Source organism: Grus americana, chromosome Z, assembly GCF_028858705.1.
Source record: "Grus americana isolate bGruAme1 chromosome Z, bGruAme1.mat, whole genome shotgun sequence".
NCBI lineage: Eukaryota > Metazoa > Chordata > Aves > Gruiformes > Gruidae > Grus > Grus americana.
In genome coordinates, this window is record NC_072891.1 from 64,076,086 (window position 1) to 64,098,158 (window position 22,073).

General features: G+C 42.2%; 1 long non-coding RNA gene and 1 other non-coding gene across 2 annotated transcripts; both read left to right on the forward strand.

The window, feature by feature from the left end:
• Positions 1-12,771: 12,771 nt before the first annotated feature.
• On the forward strand, positions 12,772-21,589 carry LOC129199531 (uncharacterized). Its single transcript, XR_008574682.1, has 4 exons — positions 12,772-12,964; positions 13,799-13,869; positions 14,726-14,865; positions 18,926-21,589. It is a non-coding gene; the product is annotated as an uncharacterized LOC129199531 (long non-coding RNA).
• On the forward strand, positions 14,008-14,139 carry LOC129199994 (small nucleolar RNA SNORA13). The gene has a single exon (XR_008574786.1). It is a non-coding gene; the product is annotated as a small nucleolar RNA SNORA13 (small nucleolar RNA).
• Positions 21,590-22,073: the final 484 nt, after the last annotated feature.

Here is a 22,073-nt window from a genome sequence, read left to right on the forward strand (position 1 = left end):
ATCCAGAATGAGCATCAGGCAGTGCTAGAGTACACGCCTGGCTAGGTTTCTGCATCAATGCTTATCAATTACTGGGGCTACTGCACACACCCTCCAATTCCCTCATTTCAGGGGCAAGTGCATGATCTGATACTCAACTTCAGGGCTGTGTGCAGTGGGCAATGACATATCTACCCTGCAGTCAGAGGTTTTCCTGGAGATGATCCAGCAGGCTTTATACAGGTAACTGCAATTGCAGCAGTGTGGGGTTTTGAACAATCTATCCTAACAAACACTTGGGCATCTAGCTTCTGTAATGCTGCACACTGCTAAGCCTACATTATTGTTAATGCCTGAATGGCCCAATTTAACCTTGCAGGTGTCTGCGTAAGTGAAGGTCATACATCCTTCTACATGTGCAGGACAGGAAGTCAAGACTTAGACCCAGCCTCCTGTCCCCCTACAATACTAAAGGATGTTCTGGTTTGTTCTGACTGAATATTATTAATTGTTCTGGTTTAATATTCTTTAATGTTCCCCATGTAGATCTGGCCAGCCCAACACATCAGCAGTCTTGAAGAAAGATATTACTTTACACATTTCGCATTGGATCAATTTCTGGCTCAAAAATATTGATTTTCTCATCATCTAAAAGTGTATTACAGGGTGTTCTGTGAGTAGCAGAACTAACAAGAGGGCTTCTTATAGGGGTCTGTCCTTTATTCTCTGCACCCTTAGAAAACATTCTCACAAGGCAAGAAATAGAACGTGCAGCTGCTAACATGCAACTGTGTGTGTGACTGTTGGTTTCCTAATGGGCTGCCAAACAGAACTGTCTTTTTTTCTCAGTTAGGGCTTCTGCTTCTACAAAGCCCCTAGTTGTCATTAGATTTGTAGGAGTACACTTCATTCTAAGATTTTTTTTTTCTCCCTCTTGAAATCAGTTGATGTGCAAAAGGGTTTAATAACTATGAGAAGGCCTGGCAGCCATAAAGTCTGATCACAAAGATATAGTTTCCTTGGGAAAACAGGCTAACAAAAAAAATAGTTGTAATAATAGTAAAAAATGAACATATAATGTGTTCTTCCTTCCGAAAAACTCTTCTGGACAAAAACTGAAGAAATGATTAGATCTTTCGCTTAAGCAAAGGTATAGACTATGGGTTTTTTATGCTCTACTTCCATTGAAAGCTGTTAGGCTTAAAGAATTTCTGACAAGGGAAGAGTTCTAAAAAAATTATTTGATGTGCAAAATGTCTAATACTTACCATGTTTAAAGAAAACGTATTATTATATACATTTGTGATAGCCAGTCTCTGTGTTAACTGTGCCTCTGTTCCAGCTGCTTGGTTGCTCCAGCACCAGTTATCTATTGCCTGCTTCTGGGTTGTAAACACTCTATGGGGTATGAGACTATCAGCTATCATTTTCCACATATTAGCACACTGCATAGAGCTTTTAAGACTTGTTCCTTAGAGGTACTACTAGCTTTAAATATCAAACAAAAAAGAAAAAGCAGTGCTTATAGAATAAATCTATCATTCTTTTAAGTTACTCAGCTGCAATTCAGGCATGGCACACTAGCCATCTTTAGCTTTTCATGTTAGTCTTTCCTTCACATAAACACACGAACTCAAAAGATTTTTTGATAACTCCAGACATTCTGCCTCCTATTCATTAGAGTGAAAACCCCAGTAACTTTACTGCACACTACTTTTGATAGCTTGTTTTTTGGAAGTAATTGAGTGATAATATACTATCTCACTTATAGCCATATGCCAAGGAAGTTCCCTATGAAGAACTACAGTGACAGATCTTTCTGGGAATCAGACCATCACACATTTGAGATGTACACAGATCTATTCTCTTGGCTACTTATGCTCCTGCCCATCTGCTGGAGTGGCAAGGTGCCTGCTTGCAGACTGACGTGTCAGTTTCAATAAAGCAAAAATAACAATTAAAGGGGAAAAAAAAAAAAAAAAAAGCTTCCAGATGATGTAATATTTCCAGCACTCATACTTCCACAAGGAATCCCTCCTCAGTCACAGCAATACCATATGCTTCTTTTACACAACACCTAGTTACACTTGTGCCAAACTTCAGTGGTAGGAGAAAAGAAGACCATGAGCTCATAACTACTAGGATGACTGACTGTATATAGCAGTGGAAACCTGAGAAGTACAGTAAGGCAAAATGTGGTGTCCAAACATGTCACAAAGAAGCACAACTGGTATCTGTGGCTGGTAAAAGCATTCATCTCTGAAGTGTATCAGTTGTAACTGAGATATTCCAATTTGTCTCCTCTAACTCCATACTAAAAAAATAATGTAATTTTTTTTTTTTTAACTTGTCTCTTTTAGGCGGGTGTTTAGGACATTCTGTATTCATTATTCTCCTGGAACCTTCATATCAGTATGTCCACATTAAAATGAAGTAATTTCTGACAAGCCCAAATTTAGCATGGGATTTGAAAGGCAAGCTCAGTTAATTCCTGTTTACATATGATCACGATAACAAACATTCACAGGAGAGATTTTGCCTTTGTGCAGGAACAGGGAAACCCATTGTTTTCAAAGGACTTACACAAGTGGCATTCAGTAAGCAACTCCATGAAGAATGTACAAAAAGAGAGTTCAATACATTCCTTTTAGACAAGCTGACTTTAAAGTTAACAGGAGGTAAAGTTGGTTAATGCTTGTTTATCCTATCCTGCCTGAATCCAGTGAGCAGATCTGCTGAGAAACAAAAGCCTTTCCTGTAGTCACTTCCTGGGACAAAGCAGAGTTTTAAAGTTTGAACTAAATGTAATTTGGGCAAAGTACTATCTCAAAATGCCATATCTGGTTGCCAGCTTAGAGGCAAACTTGCAGAGTAGCTGCATAGATTCTAGATTTTAACCAGTTGAGATGATTAATACAATACTAGGGAATCACATATCAAGTCTGGAAACCTGCATTTATTCCAAACATTTAAATGACAAATTTCAATCTGACCAGATAACAGCAGAGTCCTCCATTGAGAAGTCCGAGTGAAACAGCAAGTACACATTGGTAAGCAAAGCCAGCACTAAATAGTGATAAACAGGCCAATGAACACAGTGAAATAGTGACATCTATGTTTGGAAACTGTTTTCATACGGCTATCAGGGTGCTCTGAAAGGCTTCCAACTTCACACCCATATCACCCTGCTGACATGAGCAGGTCTCAGTCCATCCCAGTGCAGAATCAGGACTTGGCTGACCAGGGGTCAGATCCACAGGGAATATGTGCTCCACAATGCCGAGTGTACTACAGCGATACCATGTAGCCCTTGGCTTTGAAGCCTATCTCTCTCTACCCTGCGAAGGAAGAGTTAAATATTTCAGACTGACACCAGAAAAACCCTAGTATTTTGAGTAAGTACTACCTATAATGGTCAACAGAAAGGCTATGACAAAAGTCTTATGTTTCCCTTTCCAGCATTTTGGCATTGTATTTAACCCAGCGAGAAGGCATATCTGCAAGGAGGCGTGGGTACTTGAGGGATCTAGTCCTTCTGTTGGCTCAGCCTGGTATGTCATCAATGTGCATGCAGGCAGTGCAGCTGGGTATGTCAATGGTCCCTGAACACAAACATCTTCTATAGAATGGATACCTGTGAACACTGGCTGCCCTAGACTAAGTTAAAGTTAATAGCTCTCGAGGACAAGTGAAAACTTGTATCCCATTTTCCTGGTGAATAAAGATATGGAGGTTTTCATACACAGGACAAGAACTGAAAACTTATTTGTGTTGCAGTACAGATGAATACCACAGTGTATAATTTATCATTTATAATTCATAACTCATAATTGCTCTTAGTGAATGGGACAAATATTGTAGATTAATACTGACATTTTTTCTTATTGCAGACTGAAAGGATCTTCTAGTCTGCAATTTCCTAATTAGACAGGATGTGCAATCACAGAATGAAAGAAAAGCTCTGATTATCTTAGCCTATGACAGGCCAACACATTTTTCCAGTGAAACTGCAATGGTGAGGGTTAATGAGCAGCGTTGGTGTAAATTAATGTTAATGCTGCATTTTACCACCAGCAGACAACATTATTTTTGAACTATTGCATGGTCTCACAACTGAATATTTCATTTTCTGAATCACACAGTGCTGCCATTGAAAAAGAAAAATGTCCTGGGATTTTACATCCTACTCAGAAAGATCTATTAAAATAGATTGAAACATCCAAAAATCGATGGTCATCAAAGAATATTATAGAGGTGCATGGCAGAAGATGGGGAGGGAGAAAGAAAGAAGAAAAATGCATGGATTAAACTGATATCCAGTCCTGTGGGCTATCTGCAGCAACCCAAGGCAATTTCTCTGACCTGTAGTTTCCTTCCAGCTGCCCCCTTTCCTGAGGGCTCAGTGGAAACAGGTCACAAGATGCACAAATTGTTATGGCAGCTGCAGCCTGCACCTAGCTGCCTCCTTCTGAAGGATCCCTCAGGACTTGTCACTGATTTATTCCAGATTTCTAGGAAGCATCAGATCTACCATATAAGCAGAAGAGAATTGTACTACATGGTTAACTGCTTTTTCTGGTCAGGGGCTGAAAAGCAGAGCTCACTGCTACCATTAGGAAAAACAACACCACTCACTGACTAGAAAAATTGGCCATTAGGCAAACATAGGCATGTGTCAAAATTTTCTGAATTTAAAAGGGCACCATTTCTTTGTCCAAATTAGGCAATTCCTATGCACATCTGCAACATCTAGCAGGAACACATGAGGACCACAAATGGCAATGTCAGAACTCTACAGAAAAGGCAAGATGCAACTTAAAAGTGTCATTTGTTAACTTTTTGAAGTGGCCATTTTTAAATACTCCTCTCACCAGAAACTTTGTGTGTCTCTTCCACACATCTCAATGCTTCTGTTTCCCCTGATTACCATTGACGCAGAGACACAGTGACTTACAAGATAAGTCACTTGTATATAGACAGCAGCTCTTATAGTAGTGATATGCCAGCACCCTTTTCAGGGTGAGAAATGCTGGCAGTACAATGAGTGCAAAGGGAATTGTGACAACCTCTTAAACCTATACAGAACCAAAAGGCAGAACACTGATGCATCGCTCTACAACACAACTGTGGGCTCCATTCTGATAAAGCCAGAGGAGCCATGATTATGGAACACATTTGCCAAGAAAACCTACTGGTAATCTGAGTACCCAGATGCCCTCTCCTGATTATCCAGACAAGAATAAACAAGCCCTTTTCTGTACAACAAACCTCAGATCTCTTCCACCCCTTTTCACTAGAAAGTGAAGAACAGGGAATAACAAGTAGGTAGCCTTGGACCTGTTCAAGGGACTCTGCAAACAGAACACACCCTGAGAGAAAAGTCAAGATATTGTAATCTTTCTCACTGATGTCATGCCTATTTCCACCAGGCAAGAAGAAGAACCTTATTCCAACGAAAGAGAAAGAGTCAAGCAAAATCTAGAAGCCATACTTCAAATGTGTCCAGTGCCAAATGAACTGAATACTCCTGGCTAGCATGCAAAGTATCATGATAGGCTGAACTTCTGTGGGAAGAAGAAAAGTACTTTCACAAACCACCCTGAAAAGCTACCAGCACTACCACTACTGCACAGTGGTAATTTAGAGAAACAAATAGTTATTATGTTTACTCAGTGCCCACCTTGACTGAGATTCTCAACAACAAATAAACAGTTCAAAGCCGTAACAATGCTGGCAAGGATGAGTGGGCGTATGTGTTTACCTTAACTAATGTTTTGAAAACAAAAGCTATTTCTAGAATGCGTGAATGTATCAAGAATTAGACTTAACTTTTCCAAAACAAGTGTAGTGTATATACCATATACAGAGCAAGAGAGTGCCAATATACACAAAAAATATCTTGCTCGGAAACAAATCAGTTCTCCTACACAAAAATTAACAATCCTTTGGCTTCACAAAGGCCCCATTCTCACAAGCGGAAGCTGGGGCATGGTCATCTACCAGGTCCACAGAGCAGCTGAGCAGATCACACCAGCCTGCTAAGCAGAACTGTGGACACTCCACACCAGGAATTAACATGTCATTTTCCTGCACCAGTTTCAAGTTTTCTTCTGAACTCAAGAGTAAATAGATATATGCTGCTGTGGAGATCACTGCATCAAGCAATTCCCATACTGACTTTCTATGTCTTTTTCAATAAGTTTAAGAATTATTTCTATCTACCTGTGGAAACATGTTAGCCTAAAAGTATATTTAAGGGAGCAGTCTGTGATTTGGCACTGGCACCCAGATTCATACATTAGTAAATAAGTCCTCCTCCGGGGATGCTCAAGAGTGTCTGAAAATCTGGTTTACTAACTGATTTGCCTGAGTCTGGGTTAGGTAGTTCTTGTACTTGTTTCTACCAAACTTCCAGTCCTAGAGGTATCACAAAAGACACTTGCTCAAAATCTTTTTTTCCTCCAGGAAAACCTCATCTGTTGCCTTGTTCATAGTGAAAGAAATCATAGAACAGGAAGGAAGAACCCTTCACCCCGAGGAAACAAGCTCCAAATGCAATCCACCAGATGAAGACTTGCAATACAGAGTGGCTACAGAAATTTATGAAAGAAAAAGTATCACACATTTAACAGAATTCTTAAAGCACCAGTATTTTACTGGGTTTTATAATTAAACTTAGTTAGTTATTCAGGCTACCAATAGAAGCTGAGAGGAACTTCAGAAGGGCCTGCACAAGTCAGCTGAACAGGCAAATACAATGGCAAACAAATTCAGTGACAACAAATAAAAAGTAAAGTACAATGGAGAAAAAACTTTAGGGCTAGGAGTCCTAAAATGTTTCCAATTAATATTATCGGTTCTGAAGGAAACTGACACATCACTGTAGCCCAGGGAAGACCTTTATTCAATGAACAGGTGCTGAACAGGTGCTGTTAGGAAAAGAAAGGGAAACATTGAAGTCCATTAATGAATGGGAGATGGGACAATAATAAAAATAATACTGTGCTTCTGCAGAAACCAGTAGTGCAGACTCAGCCAGAATTTTGTATGCCATTACCAGGCATTCTACCTCAAACAGGTGGGATTATTTCCTAATGAACTCAGGAAAACATAATAAGAATAATGAAAAAGAGAGCCTGAAAGGCAGGAGTGCCTCTCTTCTGTAGAAAAATGGTAAAACTGGTAATAATATGTAAAATAATGAAGGCACAAATCCTGAGAACTCGTTCATCCTGCTTCATAATACAAGAACATAGAACTGAATAAAAGGTGAGAAACTGAATATCAAACTGTTTTCTCATTCAGACTGCAAATACAGTGACCTGTGCTAGCACAAGGAAGCACTGAGACAAGCGCTTAACAAGACTTGGCCATTTCTTTGGCTCTCCAGATTATCTGGAATATTGCTAATTGATGTCAACAACCTTTGAAAAATACAGCAAGCTTCATGCTTCTGGAGTTTAGACAACTTCTAATAGTCTCACCATCTACCAGTGACTTTGCACTGACCTATTGCCAGCTTCGCACCCTTCCTCTAATTCATCTGGTCCTGAAAAAAGACAAGGTATGCTGCTAGACAAATCACTGCTGCACTCCAGTAATTCCTATGATCCTAGCAACTAGCAGAAACTTGGCATTATTGTCCCGTCCCTGTTCCTCGGCAATTCTTGGCATTACACTGACCTCTGGTGGGTTGCAGGAAAAAAATTGTAGAGAAATGAAGCAAACAAAAAGCCAAGGAAATTACATCCTGCAACTTTGGTGGGAATTCAGCGAGAGCACACAGAAAGTCTGGCGTTGAAAGAAAGTGTTCCATACCATTCAAGACAACAGGGCAGGAGCAATATCACACTAATGACTCACTGCTCACAAAGCACTTTAGATATATTTCAGCTTCTATTCACTATGCTCCCTTGAGATACTCTATCAGCTTGTGTTAGGATTTCCTGTAACATTGCTAGAATATTGTGTACACAGCAGTCCCTTATTCTACAGAAGGAACAGAAAGAAAAGAATAGTTGGATCTGCAAGTTTTCTATGCAACACATATCCCAAACTAAAGTGTGTATGTTAAACTCTAACCTTTCTTGGCTCTACTAAGGTTATATTTAACTATTTTTGTTTTATTTTGTTCTACTGCACATTTTAATTGTGCCCAAAGCCAAATCACTTGGGTTTAGGAGTCCTGATAGTTTCAGTGACCTGCTTTGTGGCATGCTGCCACAAATACTGGCACTGATAAAACTCATGGAGCAGTTAATTGATGCTGAGAACAGGAACAAGAGGCCACAAGCCAGGAAGGGCAGGAACTAGTTTTCTTGCTGAAGAAAGCACAATGGGGAAATATACCCTTACAGGGTACTGTTGGAATTCACTCAGGAAAACTAAGGACACGTCCAGAGTGGAACAAAAAAAGGCATTTATTACAGATTCAGATTTTGACTGCTTATTAGTGTTCCAGGAAATCAGTGACTACTGAAAGGGATAAGGAGACAGAACTGCTTCTTACTGCACTGTGTTTGCAGAGTGAGACTGAATATTGAATTGGGACAGATTATTAACTTCACTCTCCCTTGCATGTAGTGGTAAATTTATAAGAAACTAATGTAATTTGACATGATATTTTGGGGGAGGGGGGGAGGGAGCCCTCATCTGAGGATGTCAGTTGCCAGCTGTTGAATTATGCTCTGAAAATAGGAAATAAGAATGAAGAGATCATTGCTACTGAGAAGTACTTTCTAGAGCTAAAGTGAGTGCCATCAAAAGTCTAAATAGACTTTTTCAGTGCTAATTTGTCAGAAACATTCTCAGGTCTGATAAGATATTTCAGTGATAAGAAGAGGCATTTAGTGCATGCTCAGGAAGTGCTCAACAATTTTTAAACAGACAGGGAAAACCTCATTTTAGGTAGCTGGTAAGACTCACTTCAGTGTTGGGTTGTAAGCAGCTCAGTGGACCTGGGAAACACAACTGTCCACATCTACTTAGAGACACAGGTACCTCGCCACTGGAAGACTGCAGTGCCACTCACAAGCTGGCTTCATGGATTTAAAAGAAAATTGTGAAGTATACATCAGTGAGTGTAGACATTGCCACCACTCTCTCCCATGCTTTCTCCATTTGGTGGGATTATAAGTAGTGCATGCAACATTTAGTGGGTCTTTAGGCTAGCCAGATGATGGTTTTTCACAAAGCCTTCAAGAACTTAGTATTTCTCTAGCCCTTTGACAAATTTGGCTGAAAGAAACCAGCTTAAAAAATATCACCAAATGACACAAAGCAAAATAATTTCAGTGATTAAATCATTAATCACATCTTTAGGAAACCAAACAGAAAATAATATCTCACTATTAACCTCAAAGTCAAAAAATGCTGAGTGTCTCAAGCCTCAAATCTTTCACTAGGAAGGTAAGCTTTTCTATCTTAATCACTGCAGGGTCAAGTTCTCCCCTTGTGTCCTGTGGCCAAACTTACAGACTAGAATACCTCAGCCACTGCATGCCACCAGTCAGTGGCTTAGCTCAGATTCCCCATAAGAGATCATGAAAGCTACAACAGGGCTTTGTATCAGAGCAGCTAACTCATTTCTGCTAACCATGCAACATGTACAGTAATCTGTGGCAAAACAAGGCAGACTGCTGGGACAGCAATGTCTTAACCTGTCAAAGCACAATTCACGAGCACCTTCTGTTAAAGCTCATAGATACTTAATGTGGCAGCAAGATACCGATTTCCACCTCAAGAGGATATTTGATCCACTAGATAACTAAGAATTAATGTTGTTAATTACACCCTCAATTTAGCATGTCCTGGTTTCATGAGGACAGTTATAACAAATAAAACATTCACGGATTCAGCGGTAAGGAATTCAGATTCACTGTGATCATCTAGAATAGAGGCCACAGAAATGCCTGACATGATGTCATTCCTTTTTTAATTATATTGCCACTTTCAGAAAAACCCTATCCCTGATTGGACTAAGTCAGATTTAAAAAAAAAAAATCCACCAATACAGATTCACTTCCTGTCCTTTGTAAATTGTTCCACTGATTATTTTTACTGTCTTGCAAGTTGTTCAGTAAGGAGAGGAACGACAGGATTTGTGACCAATGTCCCTAACCCATGTCTATTATATGAAAATCACTATGGTCAGTGTTTTCTTATGGTATCTCACTGTTTCAGCAAGTTGGTGGATGACACCAAACTAATAGGCTTGAGGGACGGGCCCATGTGAACCTCCTGAAATTCAACAAGGTCATGTGCAAAGTCCTGCGCCTGGGTCAGAACAATCCCCAGTATCAACAGAGACTAGAAGATGAAGGCATTGAGAGCAGCCCTGCAGAGGACTTGACTATTGTCCTGGTTTTGGCTAGGATAGAGGTAGTTTTCTTCCTAGCAACTGGTTAGTGCTGTGTTGTGGATTTAAGATGAGAATAATGTTGTGATAACACACTGATGTTTTAGTTCTTGCCAAGCAGTTAAAGACTCTTCAGCTTCTCATACTGCCCTGCTAATGCAAAGGCGGTGGGCACCCAAGAAGCTGGGAGGGGACACAGCCAGGACAGCTGACCCATACTGGCCAAAGGGATATTCCATACCATATGACATCATGCTCCGTATAAAACAGGGGCGGTTGGCCGGGAGGCAGGGCAGCTTAGGAACTAGTTGGCCATTGGCTTTCGGTGGTAGGAAATTGTGCTGTTCATCACTTCTTTTGTATATTATTATTGTTGTTATTATATTATTATTATTATTTTTATATTAGTAGTAGTAGTAGTAGTAGTAGGATTTCAATCTGCCTTTTCTGTCCTATTAAAGTCTTTATCTCAATCCACAAGTCTTACTTTTTCTTCTTTCTGGTTGTCTCCCCAATCCCACTGAGGAAGGGGGAGTGAGCGAACAGCTGTGTGGTTGTTTTAGCTGCCAGCCAGGTTAAACTACGATAGAGGTCCTGGTGGCTGAAAAATTGGACATGAGCCAGCAACGTGCGCTTGCAGCCCAGAAAGCCAATCGTATCCCAGGCTACGTAAAAAGAAGTGTGGCCAGCAGGCCAAGGGAGGTGATTCTCTCAGTCTACTTCACTCTTGGGAAACCCCACCTGGAGTACTGCGTCCAGCTCTGGGGTCCCCAGTTCCAGAAAGACCTGGACATGTTGGAATGGGTCCACAGGGCCATGAAGATGATCAGAGGGCTGGAGCACCTCTCCAATGAAGAGAGGCTGAGACTTGGGGTTGTTCAGCCTGGAGAAGAGAAGGCTCTGGGAAGATCTTGTTGTGGCCTTTGAGTACTTAAAGGGAGCTTATAAGAAATATGTAGAGAGGCTTTTCTCCAGGGCCTGTAGTGACAGGACAAGTGCTGATGGTTTTAAAGAGGGGAGATTTAGATTGGACATAAAGAGGAAATTCTTCACTATGAGGGTGGTGAGACCCTGCAACAGGTTGCCCAGAGAGGTTGTGGATGCCCCATCCCTGGAAGTGTTCAAGGCCAGGCTGGATGGGGCTTTGGGCAACCTGGTCTAGTGGGGGGTGTCCCTCCCATGACAGGAGGGTGAGACTAGAAGGTCCCTTCCAATCCAAACCATTCTGTGATTTTGTGATTCAGTAGTAACTCCTGGGGACACCTGAAATGACTGTTTTTTTCATATAATCAGTTAGTGTTTTATAGATCGAATGTTTTCTCATGTAGCTATTCCAGCTCTCCTGTATTCCCAGGCACAAATAATAAATGTCACAAACATTAAATGTTTTTTCTTCACTATACTACTCACTTATGTAATCAAAATCTGGACTAGTTCCATTTGACTTAAACTTGTGTCCAGGCAGCTGTCCCTGAGCTGCAAATCTTTACTTTGCACATGTTCCTCCCGCTGGGGAGCAAACAGCAGGGTGCTACCGCTGTGATCACAAATCAGTAATACACAACATGAGGATGTTTATGTGTGCAGTTGCCTCACGAGGAACCTCATCACCTTTCATGAGAGCTACCACAAAAACGCAGCCCCAGCGCACTCAGAAAGGAAACCTAACGTGGCCTGTGAGCATGAGGATCATCCCCCACCACACGAGTTCTCCAGGCAGTGCTGCCCTGCAGGAATCCGTGCTGCAGCAGAGAAGTTTAACGGAGTGAGAGCTTCAGGCACGACAGACGTGTTCTGTAGCAGTATAATTGTACCGTTAGGGACCCAACCTGGGCAAGCCATACGGATGAAGGCCCCGCAGCACGTCCAGTTCGCTGGTGTAAATACGCCACACACACAGCAACCCCCTCGCCACCGGAGAACAATCACACCAGTAAATTTCCCACCGCGGCCACCTCAGCAGCAAAGCCCCCAGCAGCGGCGCGGCGGGGGGGGCGGGGTGGGAGCAGCCGCCCGCCCCCGGGCAGTGAGCATCCACTGCCGCGGCACTGCCCTCAGGCTTCGGTCGGCGGTGCCGAAGGGAGACCAGCCCTCTCCCACCCCGCCGGCGCTCAACGGGCGGGCGGCGGCACTGCGCATGCGCAGGTGGCGGCGTGGATGTTTCCATCGCCGTATTCGCGCAGGTGGCCAGGGGCGATGTTGCTCCAGACGTCGCCGTCTTGTTCCCAGCATACTCGCCTGATCGGGACTCCGGCTGCTGAAGACACGAGCAATCTGTAGCCTTGCGTCTGTGGAAGATCCGATGCGCAGCCTCTGCGCTGCGAGAGGAGCTGGCGTACGGCGTGTCCCCCCATCCCTTGCGGGAATATTGGTTCACCCCTCCTGAGGCACGCTGGGAGCAGCAGGGGGCGTAGGTCTTTTCCTCGGCGCGCGTGGAGGCTGTTGGGCGGTGGTTGGAGTTTGAGTTGTGATGGGGCTGGAGGGGACGGGGGGATCCTGCTGGCCAGCTAGCCAACCCGCCCGCCCGCCCGGCGGGCCGTGGGGAAAGAACTGAGGCGCCTTAACGGTCCTGAGCCTGACGGGTCTCTGCTGGCGGTGGCCCACTGGGTCAGGGTGCTGGCTGAAGAGGTAGGCCAGGCTGCAGCGGGCGGGGCGGGGCGGGGCTCGGCTCCGAGGCAGGCTGAGCCGGTAACGGGAGGTGGTGGCGGGCCTTGAGACGCTCTCCCCGAAAGCCTGGCGTTGCCCTCTCTGCTGTGGGAGGTGCGGCGGGCACGGGAGCTGGGAGGGCATGGCCGGGTCTGGAGTGCCGGTTTATGAGGGGAACAGGTTTAGCACACGAACGACTTCTCCCCTTCCTCCCTCCCTCGTTATCATGCCTCCATGGAACAAGGCATTGAATGAATCGGTGGGCCTTCATCCTCTGGGGTTTCTGGTTTTGAAGGTTTCTATGTAGGCTTCTCACTGCTGCTTTGGAGAACTCGCCAAAAGCTTACGTTTTGGAAGAGTGAGTTTTATAGTTTCTTCATATCGTTGGTTTATGTTGAACTCTTTTTGGCAGGCTTTTGCCATGTGGCCAGCACCGCGTAGTCTTAAATGCATCATAACCCTCGATAGAAGGACCACCCATTTTAAAGGAATCTTTTTTCAGTAATGTGGAAAAGATGAGTGGGGCTGTCATACAGCCACCTGTGCCTGGTTTTCTGAAGTGTTGATGGGTTTCTGCATAATTCCTGGTTGCTGTAGCAGGCTATTGGAACTTGTGTAACAAGAATAGCCCTTAGTCTTAAAGCACACTGATAGGGATGATATGAACTTTTGAGGGGGGGCCTGGGGGGTATAGAATGTGCTGTCTGTTCTTTGAAATTGGGCAATTATATCAAGTATTTCTTGTTAGGCTCTTTGTATTGTTCGTGTATCTCAGTTACTCTTCCAAGTGAAAGTGTGTTCTCCCTTTTCTTTCAGATGAAAGCAATGGAAGTCTGTTGATGGCCTAAGCAAGCACTAACATGACAAGAAGATGTCCCAAGAGCATGGTGTGCTTGGCTTTCCTAGTAAAATGCTTAGTCTGTATAAAACATTTTCTTATGAATTATTAGTATTTGCCTATTGATCCTTTTCATATGCTGTTAATTTAATTTTGCAGAGATGATCAGTTCTAACATTTAAACTTTTGCCTTTGTGTTGCCCATTCATTCCTGTCCAGAATGAATGTGGTGTCAAAAAAGGCAAACAGGAATTCTTGCTCAAACTGTTTAAGGAGCTGGTTATTTACCTTTCTCCTCCCTGTTTCTGCAAGGACAAAAAGAATCTGTAGAAATTGTATGGTTGAGCAGTTACACAGTAGATTTTATGCTTCAGTAGTTTTAAATGAAGACCCTGACAATTATTAAAAGAGGAAAAAATAAAATAATAATGGCCACTTTTAGCATTGTTTAGCTGTCCTGTCTATCATGGTAACTTCTTATATTTGTCCTGCAAGTAACTAGTACATAACATTTCAGACTCCTGCAGTGGCCTCTAGTTTTTCTAATGCAAAAAGATATCTACAGCTTCAGAATAGTTACCTACAAAAATATGAAAATCTTTTTTAACGGGGGGGGGGGGGGGGGGGGGTGGGGTGGGGACGGGACACGGACGTGTTTTGCCTTTGTGCATTTGCCTTTATTTATGGCTGGTGTCAGAAGGGTATAAAGAGAATCCTTCTGTAGGACTACGTGGTATTGGATAATAATGTATTCTACTCTTGCTATACATAGAACGGTCTTTCCTTGATGCACTTTTTTAAAGTGTAAAGTGTATTTCAGTATTGCTAGCAGCGGTGGCTCTAACCTTGGGGATTGCAGGGTCTGTTCCTACCAGAATGCTTAACGGTATGAATGCTTCTTACAGAATTCTAGTGTGTTTTGCTGGAAGTTCAGACACTCACAGAAATAGCTGTATGTGGTGAAAGCCTCTGAGCACGAGAAGGGTGTGTAGGAAAAACTTAGAAAGTACCAATTGCCCAGCAGTCCTGCAACTTCCTTCATAAGGTGAGTGACAATAATTTCTCATGCAGCTGCGTACTTCAGCCTTTTCTTATGATGAAGCGACTTTCTGTTGAAAAAGCAGTTTGACAGAATGACTTTACAGCAGAAATTAGAATTGAAACATTGAGAGTGAGTTCAGCCTGATGACTCTGTTCTCATTAACAAAAGCAAACTGAAAACCCTAAAGTAAAAGTTTGGTGTGAGTGGCTTATTAAAAGCAGTGTATGGCTGCCAGTGTGTCCAAGAGGAGGCTGTGCTTTTCCATGTTTGGTTTTTGGGAGTGACGCTGTGGAGCAGTTCAGAATAGAAGGACTGAAAATGTTCAAAGACTGGTAAATATAAAAGATCAGAATCTTGTATGCAAAATGGTGTTTCCCTGTAAAGTCTTGGAAAAGCCAACACTATTGAAAAGTTAAGTAGTGCAAGCCAGCATGAAATTAAGTGGTACAAACAAGGCATTAATAAAAATTGCATGTATTATCAAAGATTTCTTGAGACTGTGGGTTAAGTAACCTACATACGCAAGGACATGACAAGTAGTCCAGGTCTTTGAAGTCAGGAACTTCTTGGTCAATATTGGAAACATGATGCAAGAATGATCAAGTACCAAGAAATCATTATGCTAACTTACCTGCATTTCAGAGGACGTAAATTATACAGAATAAACTATTAGCCTACTCTAAATTTATAGAGACTAAATCAAAGGTGAAATTCATAGTGCAAAGTTAAGTTTCAAGTCAAACTGAAGAAATACGCGATTGTCTTCTAAGTTAGAAAGAGTCACAATATTGCACCACATGCTAGGGAGTGCTGTTTAATACTTTGCGCAGTACTCAGTGAAAGAAAAAAAATACTGGAGGTTTTTTTAGCAGCAGCAGCTGACTTTTATGACTGTGAACAGACTGGTTGCTCAAACTGTTGTAGTTTGACCTAACAGGCAGATTAAACCACCACACATCTCTTCACTCACTTCCCCTGCTCCCCCCATCCCCAGTGGGATGAGGGAGAGAATTGAAAAGAAAAAAAAATAAATGTAAAACTCATGGGTTGAGATAAAGACAGTTTAATAGGACGGAAAAGGAAGAGAATAATGACAAAACGTGATGAACAGCACAGTTGCTGACCACCCGAAGCTGATGCTCAGCTAGTTCTCAAGCTGAACCACCTCCTGGCCCACCCCACTGAGTTATATACTGAGCATGACATCTGTGGTGGGTTGACCCTGGCTGTAGGGCAGGTGCCCACCAAAGCTGCTCTATCACTGCTCTCGCTCCCCCTGCCTGCAACTGGATGGGGAGAGAAAATACAATGAAAGGCTTGTGGGTTGAGATCAGGACAGGGAGAGATCACTCATCAGTTACCATCACAGGCAAAACAGACTCAACTTAGAAAAAATTACTCTGTTTTGCTTGGCAATAAATTAGAGTAATGAGAAATAAAAACAAATCTTAAAAAACACCTCCCCTCATCCCTCCCTTCTTCTTGGGCTCAACTCACTCCCTATTTCGCTCCCTCTTTCCTCCCTCCCCGTCAGCACAGGGGGACAGGGAATAGGAGTTGTGGTCAGTTTATCACACGTTGTCTCTGCTGCTCCTTCCTTCTCAGGGGGAGGACTCCTCACAGCCTTCGCCTGCTCCAGTGTGGGGTCCCTCCCACAGGCTGCAGTTTTTCACCAACTGCTCCAGCTTGGGTCCTCCACAGGGTCACAAGTCCTGCCAGAAAACTTGTTCCAGCGTGGGCTTCTCTCTCCATAGGGCCACAAGTTCTGCCAGGAGCCTGCCCCAGCATGGGCTGCCTCCCTCAGGTGCTTCCGCCTGCTCTGGTGTGGGGTCCTCCATGGGCTGCAGGTGGATATCTGCTCCACCATGGACCTCCATGGGCTGCAGGGGGACAGCCTGTCTCACCATGGTCTTCTCCAGGGGCTGTAGGGAAATGTCTGCTCCGGTGCCTGGAGCATCTCCTCCCCCTCCTTCTTCACTGACCTTGGTGTCTGCAGAGTTGTTCCTCTCACATCTTCTCACTCTTCTCTTTGCTGCTGTTTTCACAGCAGTTTTTTCCCCTTTCTTAACTCTGTTATCCCAGAGGCACTACCACAGTTGCTGATGGGCTCAGCCTTGGCCAGTGGCAGGCCCTTCTTGGAGCCGGCTGGCATTAGCTCTGTTGGACATGGGGAAAGCTTCTAGCGGCTTCTCACAGAAGCCACCCCTGTAGCCCCCCTGCTACCAAAACCTTGCCACGCAAACCCAATACAACATCATATGGTATGGAAATACTGCTGTGGCCAGTTGGGGTCAGCTGTTCTGGCTGTGTCCCCTCCCAGCTTCTTGGGTGCCCACCACCTCGTTGGCAGGGCAGTATGAGAAGCTGAAGAGTCCTTGACTGCTTGGCAACAACTAAACATCAGTGTGTTATCAACATTATTCTCATCCTAAATCCACAACACAGCACTAACCAGCTGCTAGGAAGAAAAGTAACTATCCCAGCTGTAACTGGGACACAAACATAGGAAAGTACAACAGTGATGAAGGGTATATTGAATGGAGTAGAAAACCATTAAAAGATGTCCTGCTCACACATCTTGTGCAATTATGCCTCATTAAAACCTCTTTATGCTGGAGCTATGTTCTAGGACACAAAAAGAACCAAAAGTATCTTTGCATATTTGTTTGTGTTCTTGTTTGTATTGTTTCATTGATGCATCCAGCCCTCCTGGAGACGTAGTGAATACAAGGGTGCTGATACACAGTCCTGCTCAGTGATATTTCCAGGGAAGAACTATAAATACTGGTCAAGAAAACTTGGAAGGGATAAAAGTTATGGAGAAGTTTTGGGAAGAATCAGGGTGGCATTGGGCACCCATTAATGAGTCTTTTGGATTATTCAGGCTTTTGAGTGATAAACAATTTTCGTGCCTTTTTTTTATTCATTTTTCACTGAGGTAGAAATCAATAGTACTGTACAAACTACTACAGAAGAGAAATATAGATTGTATAATTGTGTTTGCAGTAGCAGCTTTCAAAATGTGAATGGAATTCTGGGAAAGCAGACTGATTATTTGGCAGCTGCTCACAAAGACAACATGACAAGCTCTTAAGCCCGGCTGTGTGAACTGAGCTGAGTGAACTTCTAAAGGAAGTTTGTTTTCCAATAGTTGTCCATGCTGAAGGCAGATATTCAGAAAGTGATTTCCCAGCAGCTACCAGTCTGGTTGATCTGATGAGAAATTACTCAAGTAACTTTTGGGGAAAAATTAAACTGAAGATGGGTCAGTATTTTGCATGAGCGTGCACATGTTCATACAAAAGTGAACTTGAGTGATATAAGATCCACTACATCACTGTTGGTTTCCTTGTGGGAAAGAAGGCTTCAGTGAAGTGATAAAATTCCTTCAAGTTTGTCACAATGCCCTTGAAAATACTAGAATCAGAAAGTTTCATGCATTGAAATGTGACAATCTACTTGAACAACATGAAAAACACAGACACGCTTAATGCTTTACCAGTGCTATTGATAGAAAATGAACTAGTGAAATCCATCCCAGACCTTTAGTACCATAGGCACTGGGGTTTTTTGCAAGGCTGAAGGATAAGATGGGCACTGTTTTTGTATGAACCTGTCAGACACTGGGAACAGAAATGCATATGTAATCCACTGAATAATTTATCTAATAACAGGGCTACTTGTTTTTCAACATACAATTACTAAACTTTGTCTTTCTATTATTGGGTAATTACTTTCTTAAACTGTCGTGTAATGCAGAGACGTGTGTGCATGAGTGACTACTACAAAACTTTCTATTGATTCCCAACAGCTAGAAGGTGTTAGTACTGCCACCAACTTGTAGGATCTGAAATCTTGCTTAGATGGGCGAAGAGCCTCTTTTGCATGTAGGCTCTTTAAAAATTACATTTGCAGATTTTAGCTTTTGTCTTTTTTCCAAAGGGATGAGGGGGGAGCTGATCTTTTTAACTTTGTACCAGTCTCAGGTATCTTGAGCATGTTATTGAAAACACCTGTGTGCTACGTGTGTCCAATCTCACATTGTGTTTACTTTTTTCCATAGGAGCTATTAGAACCAGCCTGAGACCAGTTGCAGTCTATGCAAGACTACTCCATAAGAAACAAAAAACTTAAAAAGGTGGAATATTAAGCCTGCATGTAGTAACACAAGGTGCTTGTAACTATTGGGGCAGTGTCTGGTAATGTTTATGTAGACAATAAAATAAAGATAGATGTTTCTGTTGTCAGAGTGTCTATCTTTCTCAAGCTGTAATAGCAGTTGCTTCTGTTTGACAGTTCTGACTTCCTCTACGTGTTTTTTAGCATACCAATTCATTCCTTTGGACTAAGTGAAACCTAGGAGCATTAAGTGGATGGGAGGTGATCACTGAAACAATGGTCTTCCATAGTACTCAGAGATTGAGTTAGCTGAGATTTGTTATTGTGGTGAGGAAAAGTAGAAATTAAAATTCAGCAAACCTGGGTTTAAAAATAGCAGCAAGGGTATTTCTCCAACATGGAAAATGGCAAGCTTGGTTTATTACCTTGATCAGCTGCACAATACAGTATTTCAACTAAATTTGGAGTGAAATACTGTAGGGATAACAACTGGAATTCCTGCTTGTTTTTTCAGGAAGACTTATCATAAATTCATTTTATCAGAAGAACAAATGCTGAAATTATGTATTTTGCAATGTCTGATTTTTCAGTACTGCGTGTAAGCAAATTATTAATGCAAAGTCTAAGCATAAGTTAGTTTTTGGTTTGTCAAGAGGGAAGGAGGTTTAGACAAGAGTAATTAATTTTTAGTGATCCAACATGTAATTATTGGATGCACTTGAAAGCTTAGGGCTTCTGTTAGGGATTATATTCCCTGAAGATACCATCTGTTTACGAGTTTTGCTCGTGCGTCTTTGTTCCTGAAGTGCAAGGCTGGCAGTAGCAGCTTTTAAGACTTTTTTCTTCTTCAACTCTTGAGAGCAACAGCTAATGCCAAGTTTTAATGATGGCCATCTAAAATGTTAATTCCCTTTCAACAAGAAAAACTATAGAATCTTAAGCTTCAGTGTGTAGTACCTGTTTCATGGTGTGGTGGAACAAAGAAAAAGTGAGGTAGAGGGAGGAATAGGTGGGTATAAGGGGCACTGATTACTAAAATAATGTAAACATTTAGTGCTAAACATTAGGACTGCCTTTTAATTTTTGAATGGCTAACTGGACTGTACCCTTGAAAAAAACTTCGACTCCTTCATGCTTTTTTTTTTTTTCCCTTCCTCTGCTTTACATGAACACAATGTCTGACTGTTGAAGTTGATAGTATGAAAAATTGGAAAGGAGGACAGATTCTGAGGTGGTCTAGGGGAGCAAGAGAACAAAGGTCTGTGCACTAGGTCGGTGTTCCACAAGCCCTCCTTTCTATTACTTGCCTCCAGCGCTCTGTGGAAGAGGGCTTTTGGTATTAAAGGCTGCAAAGCAGAACTCAAGAGGTGCACAAAGAAAGAAAACTGGCTTGTTCCAAACTGCTCTTTAACCTTTTAGCACACTGCATCTGAGTTGACTAATGCTAGCTCTTTGAAATGAAACAGTCTGTATCAGTGGGTGACCTGTGGGGGCATTCTTTAGTGTAAAACTGTTACTGCTTTTGCCTAGCAAAGGGGCTTATTTGTAGTAAATGTAATGGTAGTATTTTATGAAGAATGACAAGTACATTCTGATATCCTTATTGAAGAAATAACAGCATAGTCCTAGCTATTTTTTAGATCTTAACTTTACGTGGTGAGTAAGGTGTATCAGTTAACTTGTGACCAGCTGGGAGGGCAGTGGTTTTCTTCACTCTTGTACTGGGTCTGGCCGAGATGGAGGTAATTTTCCCCATAGCAGCCCTCATAGTGCTGTGCTGTTATTACAATGATTGTCTTCTGGAGTAACTGCTACATGTACTGAAGCCCTGCTTCCCAGGAAGTGGCTGGACATCATCTGCTGATGGGAAGTAGAGAATAAATCTCTTGTTTTCCTTTGCTTCTGCATACAGCCATTGCTTTATTAAACTGCCTTTATCTTGACCCACGAGGTTTTTTTTTCCATCTTATTTTCTCCCCTCTGTGATAGAGCGGCTTGGTGGGCACCTGGCAGCCATCCAGGGTCAACCCACCACAACTCTTATCAAACAATTCTTATCAAGGAAGCAAATACAGGAGAGAAATTAGAGAGAGACACACTGGCTCTGCATCTGTATGTTTGGTTTGACAGCTTATGTAGTTTGCTGTTGCTTTTGGTGATTTTTTTACATAAGAAAGGAAACTAGTACAGGTATGTACTGGAAGTATAAAACTTTATGCTGACAACTTTCTGCTACCAGGAAAAATACTTAATCTAGAGAAGCTGTATCCTCAAGTGGATTTTAATTGGTACTACACCTGTTTTTACCAGATGGTGTTGTCAAATGAATCTGTGTTTCTGAAGGCTTTGCTGCTTTGTGTCACATAAATAAGACACACAGGCAACCATGGAATGCCCTAAAAATTCAAGTTTTACTTGACTTTTAAATATCCTGGAGACAAGTATTGACACAGCCATCTATCAAACTCATTTGAAAATAAAGCACACAGTTGCGTCATGATTACTTAATGTACATAGAACATACACATCACACTGATATATTTATGTATGTTGTTTTCAACCATCTTCCTAGGGAGCTTTGAATTAAACAGGCTTTCCCAAAAGAAAATGTGCTGTCTATTCAGTTCAATATTCACCTGTATAAAGATGATTATTTGGCAACTTAAATGGTAGTGATTCCCCCCCCCCCCCAACATCTTCAATATAATGAGCTCAATTAGAATACAAGTTGCAAGGTTATGGGATATTGGTAAGAAGTGCAGTGTAAAAAACAGCAGGTCAGGGTTAACTCCTAATGAAAGAAAACAGCAAGCAAGGGGACCAATATGGGATATACAAAAATGTTTTTGTGGTTAGCAAGCCCTCTATTGTATAAAATACATGTTTTGTGAAGAGGTGTATCTATGTTGTAGGTGTTGTTAATTAATAAGCGAGAGAGTTCCAGGACTTAGATATTCTTAGCCCTTATAGAAGTCTGAGGCACAAAGTTAGAATTGTTGCTCTGAGATCTGTTCAGCAGACTAGAGGCAGAATAAGGATGAGAATGTCTCAAATATCAGTCCTTTGTCCATGTGAGGTCAGTTCTGTATGTC